Genomic DNA, 12,631 nt, shown 5'->3' with positions numbered 1-12,631 from the left:
AGCTTATATTTGTTCTCAGATCAAAGGACTCCCTTTAATAAGTCTTGCAAGTTTGGTTTGGTTTTTACATATTCCCTTAATTTCCATTTATCTGGAAACATCCTAATTTCACCATCATATTTGAATGAGGGTTTTGCAGAATATATTATTCTTGGCTGGCAATTTTTTTCTTTCAATATTTTATATATGTCATCCCGTTGCCTTCTTGCTTGCATGGTTTCTGCCAAATAATCTGAGCTTAGTCGTATTGTTTCTCCTCTGTATGTGATGTCTTGTTTTTCTCGAGCTGCTCTCAGGATTCTTTGTTTGTCTTTTGTTTTGGCAAATGTGATTATGATATGCCTTGGTGATTTTCTTTTGGGGTCTATCTTATAGGGGGTTCATTGAGCTTCTTGGATGGCCAGCTTTTCATCTTTCATGATATTGGGGAAGTTTTCCGTCAGTAGTTTTTCAATGATCTTCTCTGTGTTTTCTGTTTTCTCTCCCTGTTCTGGTACTCTGATCACTCCCAGATTTTTGGTTTTGATTGTGCCCCACATAATTCTCAGGTACTCTTCATTTTTCCTCGTTCATTTTTTTAAATTTTTCCTCAAATAATGTTGTATCCAAGTGTTTGTCTTCAGTTTCTCTGATCCTGACTTCTACCATTTCAAACCTGTTCCTCAGCCCTTCTATGACACTGTCCATTTCTGAAATCTTGTTGTTGATCTTTTGGATTTCTAATTGTTGTTCTTGTATGATTTCTAGTTGTGAATTTATTTTGGTGTTTTGTTCCTGCATTATTTTCTGAATTCTTCCTTTTTTTTGTCTGTATTTTCTATGAATTTGTCTGTCTTTTCCATGAATTTGATTATTTTCTTCATTTTTGTCTACTTTTTGCTTCAACTCTTGGATATGTCTGAATATTAGAGATTTGAATTCTCTCTCAGGTAGTTCTAGTGCCTTTTCTTCTACTGAAAAGTCATCATGTGTTTTATTTTGGATGCCTACTGGAACCATCCTGTCTTGTTTTTTGTAAATGTTTTGATATTGTCTGCTGTCTTTGGAGCATTCTGTAGTGATTTTCCTCATTTAATGATTGTAGATTTGTTTTTTTCAATCCTGCTTTTTTGTTTTATTTGGCTATGTCTCAGCATGCTGGTTGTGTGTTCTTCATTGTTTGCTTGTCTTTGGGCAGGATACTTTTTGCCTGCTTCTCCAATTGGCAGGGTCAGTCACTCAGATATGGTACAGCAGGGTAGATCTAGCTGAAGATGAGTTGATGGGATGGATTGTTTGTGGCACTTACTACAGCCACCAGGGCAGGCTAGTAATCAGTGCAGTGCAGGTTCTTGTAGGCCGTGCCTGGGGTGCTTGGTGGTGTGATGTTCAGCGCACAGTGCAGGTAGGCAGGATGGAGGGGGAAGATTGTGATGTGTGGGGCAAAGATTGCTATGAGAACGAGGAAAGGGGAACAGGAGCCATAAACATACAAACAAAAAAGAGTACTAGGGGAGCTTGCTGATGGAGTGGAGAGATGAGATTCTATGAAATGGATAAAAACAAAAGGGAGAAGAACAAAAAGAAAAGAAAAGAAAAGAAAAAATGAATAAATAAAAATTAGAAAGTAAAAAGAAAAGTTCCCAGAGATCCCACCAGCACGGCTGCAAGGTCTAGGCTGGTTAGAAGGGGTAGTGGTGTCACTCGGCTCCAGGTATTCAAGGGACAGAAATAGAAGGAAAGTATACAGCAATGAGAAACTGAGTAATGAAGCAATACAAAAATGGAAAAAGAGGGAAAAGAAAACAGAACAAATTAAAAAAAACAAGAAAAAGCCCCCCCCAAAAAAAAAGAAAAAAGAAATGCACTCAGGGATCCCTCTGCGCACCTGTGCAGACTGAGTGGGTAGGTCCCAAGTCGCGAAGTACTGCCCGGCTAGAATGGGCTGCCAATTGGAGAAAAGAAAAAGAAAACCAACAAACAATTCAAAACAAGCAAGCAAAACAGCCTTGGGATCCCACCAGCGTGGCAGCATGGGACAGGAAGCAGTTTCACATTCGAGCAGCATTTCACAGCCTTTCAGGAAGAAGCGAAGATGGTGCATGGAGCCAGGTATTTGAGAGAAAGGAGGGGGAGAAGGTAAGAGGTAAGGAAGAAATCTAAGGAAGCGGGAAAAAAGCAACACCAGCAGCCAACAAATGGCACTTAGGGAGCCAGCCAGTGCAGGCGGGTGGAATCCAAGTGACACCAGGGTGAAGCCAGTGCTTCCCAGCCAAGGGACCGTGGTGGCAGGAAGCAGAGGAGGCTGATTGGGGTGAAGAAGGGTGGGGGGTGGGAGGCATATATTGCTGGTTACTGGTTGTTCTAGCTCCTGCTGGAAGCTCTGTGAAGCTGCTTTCTCGTACCCCCTGTTTGCTGATTTCTGATAGGAGTTCAAGATGGAGAATCCGTGCTGCATTAGCTCATAGAGGACCTCTGCATGTATCTCTCCTCATTTTTTGTTCTCTGTCAGTTTCTTAATCCATTTGGTGCTTGGCTGAGCTGAGTTCTTTATCTAGTCATTGGATGCTTAGGGTTTCAAGATTGCCATTTTCTCTGTTTGGCTTACTTTTTCAGATATTTGCTGTGGAGGGACGGCATGGTGCTTCTGCCTATGTCTTCATATTGCCTGGAAGTCTACATTCATATTTTTTAATGAAATTAATTGAACAAAATCTCAAAGATAGGATGATATATCAAGAGAGTGAGATAAAATATAGAGAATGGAGGGCAAAGGAGACAAATTGAAAACCAAAATGTCACCACAAATCCAATAAACAAATGAGAAATACCACAGACAATAAACCCAGCTGAAAGTCAAATCAATGAAATTAAGAAAAGTTTTTATATATTCTTAGGGAATGCAAAGAGGGGGAGGGAGGACTGGAAGGAGGAAGAGACAGAGAATGATTAAACCATTCAGAATATTTGGAGAACAAACGTGAACCAATATAAGGATAATTGGCATCTTTAAAAAAAAAAAGATTTCTGTAAATGAAACAGAAAGAGCATTCAGAAGTCGAATGCAGGAAAATTTCACTAAAGTGAAAGAATTGTATTAAGAGCAGGTCGTATATCAAGGAAATTGATTCAGAACAATTTACGTCAAGGCACATCCTGTTAAGTTATTAAATTGCGAGGATACAGAGAGATTCTACTGCTATCTAGGTTAAAAAAAAAAAAAGTCCCTGACTAGGGAAAAAATTAAGTAACCCATAGTAATTGCCACAGCTACACCAGAATAAAAATGGACAAATATCTTCAGTGTTCTGAGGAAAATAAAATATGTTCCTAAAATAATTTATGCTTCCAATTTGTCTTTGAAGTAGAAAGGCAAAAGCCACCTTTTTAACATTATAGAATTCAGGTACTGGAGTATAATGAAACCCAGCTGATCAACAAATGAGACAAATGAAGAATTTGAGAATGGAGAAGTTGGGCTAACATGACTGATGGTGTGAAATTGTTCCATTTTAAAGTAGAACTCTGGAGAAAGTAAGATTGCAGTTCAAAGTGTAAATTTATCATGAGCACAAAGTGAAATAATATAAAAACATCATAAACATTAAAAATGTAGAGGTTAAGGACCTACTACTTTCAAAGCAGGGAGTCAATCCTACTATTAACCACTTTTTCTTAACCTTTGTAGAGGTAATATTTTAATTATAATGAAGAAGTTATACGATCATTATTTTTTTTAAGCTTCAATTTTATGTCACTTTATTTGTTCTTCTATTTAAGTCAAGAAAATCTATTTATAAAACCGTATAGAGTATGATGTTTCTTGTAAAATTGTCTTTCTATAAATATGTCTATCTCTCGATTCTCTGTATATCAGATCATGAGTATTTGATAGCACATATAAACACAGAAAGTGCTTAAAGTAATAGTCACCAAAGAGATACCCAACAACATTGGATGGATTTTAATTCTTTCTTGTCTTTTATAATTAAAGTATTATTTGATTTTAAAAGCAAAAGACTAATGGTTAATCCTCAGATGGTAGATAAAGAAAGCCTGAATAACAAAGAAGTTTGTAAACAGATCAACTGTTGTGTGAGTTTGCTCTTTCCCAGAACTTTCCCCCATTCAACCCACATGCACTACATCACATTCTCTTCATTGCAGCAGTAGGAAATAGAAACGAGACCCTACAACCACTCCAACTCCCCTGGTATGACTCTGCCTTCATGAAAGATTACATACTTGCTGAGAATCTATAAGTAAGCAGAGGTAAAAAAATGTAAGATTTATTCAGTACAGTATGCTCTGTCTTAAATGGTCTCCATTTGATTTTAAGAAATGAGAGAAAATCATCTCCCAGTCAGACCAAGAGTATTAAATATCACAGACAAATTTAGAGTTTCTGTATGTTGCAGGCTGACCTAAACCAATTTTGTCATGCATAAAAAACAACAAAAAACCGGTTGCTGTCGAGACTTATAGCTACCCTACAGGACAGAGTAGTACTGTCCCACAGGGTAGTAGCAGCTGGTGGATTCAAACTGCGAACCTTTTGATTAGCAGCTAAGCTGTTAACCACTGCACCACGAGGGCTCCTTGGTCATGCATAGCTCTTAGATATTTTTGGTAGATAACAGTAGCCACCTAAGAAGTTGGAGGTAGGTGGGGGTTGTTTCTCTTTCACAGCTCTCTACTAAATTGCACTGAAATAATGTTTCAGCCACAATTCTCCCTTACATACATTAAAAAAACAAAAACAGCACTGCCGCTGAGTTGATTCTGACTCATAGAGACCCTATAGGGTTTCCAATGCTGTAAATCTCTACAGAAGCAAGCTGCCACATCTTTCTACCACTGAGCCACTGGTGATTTTCAACCCCTGACCTTTACGATCAGCAGTCCATTTCTTTAACCACTGTGCCACCAGGGCTCCTTATATACAAATATTTAAAAAATATTGTATATTTTTTCATTAATAAACTACAACCTGTTTTGAGAGCTTGATGAATTCCCGGGTGCTCTGACCACTCCTCGCATAAAAAGTTCATTTGAGGCAAACGCACCAAAATTTCAGAAGCAGGAGTGCTCTTAAGTAACCATGGTCCTCCAAAAGCCAGGACCATATAGACATCATGTCCCAGGCACCACGTGTTACAGCTAGCGGCCTTGCCACATTCTTGTTAACAGTGGGGCCCTCTCTAAAATATTTTAACCAAACCATGTTCTTGTTGTTGTTGTTAGTTGTTCTTAATTGCCCTCTATTATGACTCATGGTGACCCTATGTGTCCAGAGTAGAACTTCTCCATAGGGTTTTCATGGCTGTGAACTTTTCAGAAGCAGATATGTCATTAAAATGTGTAATTTCACCAGGGAAACAGTCATCACGCTAATTATCAAAGCTTTCATTTCACCAATGAAAGCCCATTTATACATTCAGAATGCACTTTAGCAAATCACCTGATGTTGCTCGAGATATGAGTAATAGATGTGCTTGTGATAGCCACTTCTGGAATGTGACGTCTCTGAAAAAATGCCAGCTCGGTCATACTGCCCCCACGTGTTTGTCATACTGTAGGAGCTTCTGTGTTGCTATGATGCTGGAAGCTTTGTCTTTCGGGACCTTCATTTGCTGATGTAGCATGACTCAAAATGATAAGAAACAGCTGAAAACATCCATTAATAATTGGAACGTGGAATGTACAAAGTATGAATCTTGGAAAATTGGAAATCATCAAAAACGAAATGGAATGCATAAAGATTGATATCCTAGGCATTAGTGAGCAGAAATGGACTGGTATTGGCCATTTTGAATCAAACAATCATATGGTCTACTATGCAGGGAATGACAACTTGAAGAGGAATGGCGTTGCATTCATCGTCAAAAAGAACATTTTAAGATCTATCCTGAAGTACAATGTTCTCAGTGACAGGATAATATCCATATGCCTACAAGGAAGACCAGTTAGTACGACTATTATTCAAATTCATGCACAAACCACTAAGGCTAAAGATGAAGAAATTGAAGACTTTTACCAGCTTCTGCAGTCTGAAATTGATCAAACATGCAATTAGGATGCATTGATAATTACTGGTGATTGGAACAAAAAAGTGGGAAACAAAGAAGAAGGATCCGTAGTTGGAAAATATGGCCTTGGTGATAAAAACAATGCTGGAGATTGCATGACAGAATTTTGCAAGACCAATGACTTCTTCATTGCAAATACTTTTTTTCACCAACAAAAATGGTGACTTTACACATGGACCTAGCCAGATGGAATACACAGGAATCGAATCAACTACATCTGTGGAAAGAGATGATGGAAAAGCTCAATATCATCAGTCAGAACAAGGACGGGGCCGACTGCAGAACAGCTAATCAATTGCTCATACACACGCTTAAGTTGAAACTGAAGAAAATTAAAACAAGTCCACGAGAGCCAAAGTATGACCTTGTGTATATCCCACCTGAATTTAGAGACCATCTCAAGAATAGATTTGACACGTTGAACACTAATGACCGAAGACCAGACGAGTTGTGGAATGACATCAAGACATCACACATGAAGAAAGCAAGAGGTAATTAAAAAGACATGAAAGAAAGAAAGGACCAAAATGGATGTCCAAAGAGACTCTGAAACTTTCTCTAGAAGGTCGAGTAGCTAAAGCAAAAGGAAGGAATGATGAAATAAAAGAACTGAACAAAAGATTTCAAAGGGTGGCTCAAGAAGACAAAGTAAAGTATTATAATGACATGTGCAAAGAGCTACAGATAGAAAACCAAAAGGGAAGAACATGCTGGGCATTTCTCAAGCTGAAAGAACTGAAGAAAAAATTCAAGCCTCAAGTTGCAATAGTGAAGGATTCTTTGGGGAAAAATTAAATGATGCAGGAAGCATCAAAAGAAGCTGGAAGGAAAACATAGAGTCATTATACCAAAAAGAATGGGTTGACGTTCAACCATTTCAAGAGGTAGCATATGATCAAGAACCTATGGTACTGAAGGAAGAAGTCCAAGCTGCACTGAAGGCATTGGCAAAAAACTAGGCTCCAGGAATTGAAAGAACACCAATTGAGATGTTTCAACAAATGGATGCAGCTCTGGAAGTGCTCACTCGTCTATGCCAAGAAATTTGGAAGATAGCTACCTGGCCAACTGACTGGAAGAGATCCATATTTATGTCTATTCCCAAGAAAGGTGATCCAATTGAATGTGTAAATTATTGAACAATATCCTTAATATCACAGGCAAGTAAAATTTTGCTAAAGATCATTCAAAAGCAGTCGCAGCAGTATGTCGACAGGGAACTTCCAGAAATGCAGGCCAGATTCAGAAGAGGACGTGGAACCAGGGATATCATTGCTGATGTCAGACGAATCCTGGCTGAAAGTAGAGAATACCAGAAAGATGTTTACCTGTGTTTTATTGACTATGCAAAGGCATTTGACTGTGTGGATCATAACAAAGTATGGATAACATTGCAAAGAATGGGAATTCCAGAACACTTAATTGTGCTCGTAAGGAACCTGGACATAGACAAAGAGGCAATCGTTCAAACAGAACATGGGGGTACTGCATGATTTAAAGTCAGGAAAGGTGTGCATCAGGGTTGTATCCTTTCACATACCTATTCAATTTGTATGTTGAGCAAATAATCCAAGAAACTGGACTATATGAAGAAGAATGGGGCATCAGGATTGGAGGAAGACTCCTTCACAACCTGTGTTATGCAGATGACACAACCCCGCTTGCTGAAAGTGAAGAGGACTTGAAGCACTTACTGATGAAGATCAAAGACCACAGCCTTCAGTATGGATTACACCTCAACATAAAGAAAATGAAAATCCTCACAACTGGATGGATAAGCAACATCATGATAAACAGAGAAAATACTGAGGTGGTCAAGGATTTCATTTTACTTGGATCCACGATCAACACCCATGGAAGCAGCAGTCAAGAAACCAAAAGATGCATTGTATTGGGCAAATCTGCTGCAAAAGACCTCTTTAAAGTGTTGAAAAGCAAAGATTTCACCTTGAAGACTAAGGTGCGCCTGACCCAAGCCATGGTATTTTCAATCACATCATATGCTTGCGAAAGCTGGACAATGAAGAAGGAAGACGGAAGAAGAATTAACGTCTTTGAATTGTGGTGGTGGTGAAGAGTATTGAATATACTATGGACTGCCAAAAGAACCAACAAATCTGTCTTGGAAGAAGTACAACCAGAATGCTCCTTAGAAGCAAGGATAGCAAGACTACGTCTCACATACTTTGGACATGTTGTCAGGAGGGATCAGTCCCTGGAGAGGGACATCATGCTTGTTAAAGTACATGGTCAGCGAAAAAGAGGAAGACCCTCAACAAGATGGATTGACACAGCAGCTGTAACAATGGGCTCAAGCATAACAATGATTGTGAGCATGGCACAGGACTGGGCAGTGTTTCGTTCTGTGGTGCATCGGCTTGCTATTAGTTGGAACCGACTCGACAGCACCTAACAACAACAAGAAGGGCGTACTGGAGTATGGATTCTTCTTTAGGAGAAGAAACTGCCAATAGAATGAAGTTGGAACTAATTATAAATGCATAATATAATACAGTTTATGATAAAATATTTTAAAGTAACTTATAGACATCAGAACACTATGGAAGATCTCACGTATAACTAAAGCAGAAATAAAAGAGGGCTGTAACAATACTGCAAATAATGTTAACCCTCACCTACTTGGGATAAAGCCAGAAAAAAAAAAATACAAACTTAAAGTAAGTTTATTGTCTAGTCCATTCTTAGGTACAAATAATCTGCTTGTAAAAATACTTGGGTTCTGGTGAATTCTGTTTCTAAGTTGCAAGTATATACAACCTTTACGGGAACTGGTTTTGGTTGTTCCTTAGCTGTATAATCACATTTTGAAAAGGCCAAATAATTATCATCTTTTACTTACCCTTGAAATAATTTTTCAGTGTAATATTTCAGGTAAATACATATGATCTTTTCTGGTCATCTAATTTTTCATCGATCAGAACCATTATCACATTTTTGCATAAAATGAGATTTGAGAGGTCTTTGGTTGTTTGTTTAATCTTTGAATACATTCAGACAATGGAGCACCAAGGTGGGGGAAAAGGACCTCTCTAAGCATTAATTTTCCATCTTCCTTACCCTGAAGAATATAGTATATGCCTTACATGCTATCTTTGTTAATAAGTGCATATTTTAAATATCGACATGGCATATTAATTGTATGATAATGTAATCATTTATTTTATTTTATTTTTCAAATTTATGGACTGCTTGCATGTTAAATAACTAAATAAGGCTGCAAAACAAGTGGACCACAACCCTGCTCAAGTGTGACTCATTTTTCTATTTAGGAATATAAGGGAAATATGCTCTCATTACTTATCAAATTGAAAAACAGTCTTCCACAGAACACAAAACTGTAAAATAGCTTTTTTTCCCTAAAAAGCTCCTATTTGTTTTCATACTTTTTCATAAATTACTATATTCTCCTGAATTTTTATCATTAAGATATTGCTAATAAATGATTTGTTCTATGAACATGAAAGAGTTAAACGTGCTTTACAAATTCTAATTCATTCCTACTGCCTATTGATTTTACCAGGAGGGAAGTCAATTAATCTATTTCCAGTTGCTGTTTAGTTGATTCTGACTCATGGTGATCACACATGTTTCAGAGTAGAACTGTGCTCCATAGGATTTTTAATGGCTGTGATCCTTCAGGAGTAGATCACCAGCCTTTCTTCTGAGACGTTTTTGGGTGGATTCGAACTGCCAAACTTTCAGTTGGCAGCTGAGCGCTTAACAGTTTCTGCCACCCAGGGACTCCTAATTAATCTATAGAGACTATGTAATAACTTTATAAATTTACTATGTAAAGCTGTTTGTGTTTGTTTTTTAAAACAATCAGTACACTTACCTAACGTTTTTCTATATTGTCGAATTCTGAGTTTTAAGCATTCAGGGAACTGAAATGACAAAATCAAATGGGAACAGAAAACAAATGTACCAACGATTATCTCTTGAGTATTTGGTTTATTGATTTTTTTTTTTTAGTTAAGCAAGAACATTGTCTTTCTTCCTTTTCCCTCAGTACTAATGATTGCCATTTTATATAATATATAAATAGTCTAGTAAGATGCCCACTGTGTCTCAGAGGCAGACTGCATGGCTGCCTAAACCTCAGCCTTTAAAACTTAAGTCCTTTAACGGTCTGAACAGCTAGATGAGAATACCAAAACTGGCAAGAAGCCACTTCTTCCCCCTGAAGCCCCACTGAAAACAATGCCACAGAACTGAGGGGAAAGCAGCAACTGCAGATTTGTTCTACGGCACAGACAGTTGCTATTGAAAATCATCCAAATATTCTTTGTGTTGTTTCCTTCCTCACCAATTTATTGAACTCACCTATAAATTATTGTTTTTTTGGAACTGTGTTTTTAGTCTGCACGTTAATTCATCCCACTAGGACACTTATTCTTTGGAAATAGTAGGATCTCTCTCATCTTAAAACGAATAATTTTTTTTCCTCTTATTGGAGCTTAGAAAGTGAAAAATACCTCAAAACTACGCTTGCTTTCTGCTAAGCTATTATTATTTTTTGTAATTATATATGTAAACATTATCATTTTTTTTTTACTTTTGCATAGATTCCCTCTTTACCCACTGAAGTTCTGCATCAATCTTATAAAATAACACTGGATATCTTACTAACAGATTCACTGTCAAGTCTATACTTTTTGTCAAGCCTGTCAAGATCATAAAATGATTAAATAACATTGTTCTTTTAGTTAACTTAAAAAAATTCATACTAAGTATTTTTGGCTATGTATATTTTCACTAGAAAAAAAGGTCCTCCAAGGTCGAGAAGGGAGAGTGTTGACATGTCCTGGGGTTTGTTTTATGACATTGGTTAACATAATGGTGATGGAATAATTTGGAAAAGGATAGTGAGAATAGCAGCACAACTGGAAGAATGTAATCGATGTCACTGAACTATGCATGTAGAAACATTTAAAATGGTGTAACTTTGGCTAGGTATATTTTCACCAAAAAAAAAAAGGGTCCTCCAAGGTCGAGAAGGGAGAGTGTTGACTTGTCGTGGGGTTGTTAACCAATGTCATAAAACAATATGTGTACTGATTGTTTAATAAGAAACTATTTGTTCAGTAAACCTTCATCTAAAGTACAATAAAAAAAATCATTCTAAGAGAAATGCTGCAGTACTACAATGAATTCTTGTATACACTTCACCTAGATTCTTCAAATGTTTATATATTATCACATCCTGTCTCTTTAATTCTCATGTTGCAGACATGATGTACCTTTATTTATATATTTTCTTTAAAAAGCACATTATCGGACTTCCGGCAAAATGGCGCTCTAGGCAGAAGCATTATGCCGTCCCTCCACAGCAAAGATCCAAAAAACTAAGCTGAACAGAGAAAACAACAATCCTGAAACCCTAAAACATCAAATGAAGAGATAAAGAACTCAGCCAAGCACCAAATGGAGTGAGAAAACTGACAGAGAATGGAGAGTGAGGAGAGATTCATGCAGAGGTCCCCTACCAGCTAACGCAGCACGGATCCGCCATCTTGGACACCTATCGGAGACCAGCAAACACGGGGTACGAGAAAGCAGCTTCACGGAGCTTCCAGCGGGAGATAAAACAACCGGTAATTTGTGACATACGCTTTCCCACCCCCGACCCTTCTTCACCCCCACTCGGCCTCCTTTGCTTCTCGCGGCCACAATCTCTTGTCCGGGAAAAACTGGCTGCTTGGATTCCACACACCCGAACGGGCCGGCTCTCTGAGTGCCATTTGTTGGCTGCTGGTGTTGCTTTATTCTGCTTCTTTTGATTTCTTCCTTACCTCTTCCCACCTCCCCCTCCTTTCACTCAAATACCTGGCTCCGTGCGCCATCATTGCTTCTTTCTGAGGGACTGCAGAGCTCCGGTAATTTGTGATATAAGCTTTCCCACTCCCTACACTTCTTCACCCACACTCGGCCCCCTCTGCTTCCCGCGGACACAGTCTCTTGTCCGAGAAACACCGGCTGCTTGGATTCCACCAGCCCACACTAGCTGGCTTTCTGAGTGCAATATGTTGGCTGCTGGTGTTGCTTTTTTTTCTGCTTCTTTTGATTTCTTCCTTACCTCTTACCACCGCCCCCTCCTTCTGCTCAAATACCTGGCTCCATGAGCCACCTTTGCTTCTTCCTGAGGGGCTGTGGAGCTCCGTTTGAGTGTGGAGCTGCTTCCCGGTCTGGGCTGCCACTGTGGTGGGATACCAGGGCTTTTGTGTGTTTGTTTGTTTTGAATAGTTTGTTTGTTTTCTTTTCCTTTTCTTGAGTTGGGAGCCCTTTATAGCCAGGCGGTGCTGTGTGGCAAGGAGACTACTCCCTCGGCTTGCACAGATGTGCAGAGGGATCTCTGAGGGCTTTCCTTTTTTTGTTGTTTTTTTTCTCTGTTTTTTTGGGGGGCTTTTCTTGTTCTTTTTTTCTTTTTATTTGTTTTTAGTTTGTTTTGTTTTCCTTTCCCTCTTTTTCCCTTTTTGTCTTTCTTCATTACTCAGTTTCTCGTCTCTCTATATCTTCCTTCTCTTTCTGTTCCCTGAATACCT

Source organism: Trichechus manatus, unplaced genomic scaffold (genome assembly GCF_000243295.1).
Source record: "Trichechus manatus latirostris isolate Lorelei unplaced genomic scaffold, TriManLat1.0 scaffold00159, whole genome shotgun sequence".
NCBI lineage: Eukaryota > Metazoa > Chordata > Mammalia > Sirenia > Trichechidae > Trichechus > Trichechus manatus.
The sequence above is the reverse complement of the archived record's forward strand: the minus strand, read 5'-3'. Positions refer to the sequence as shown.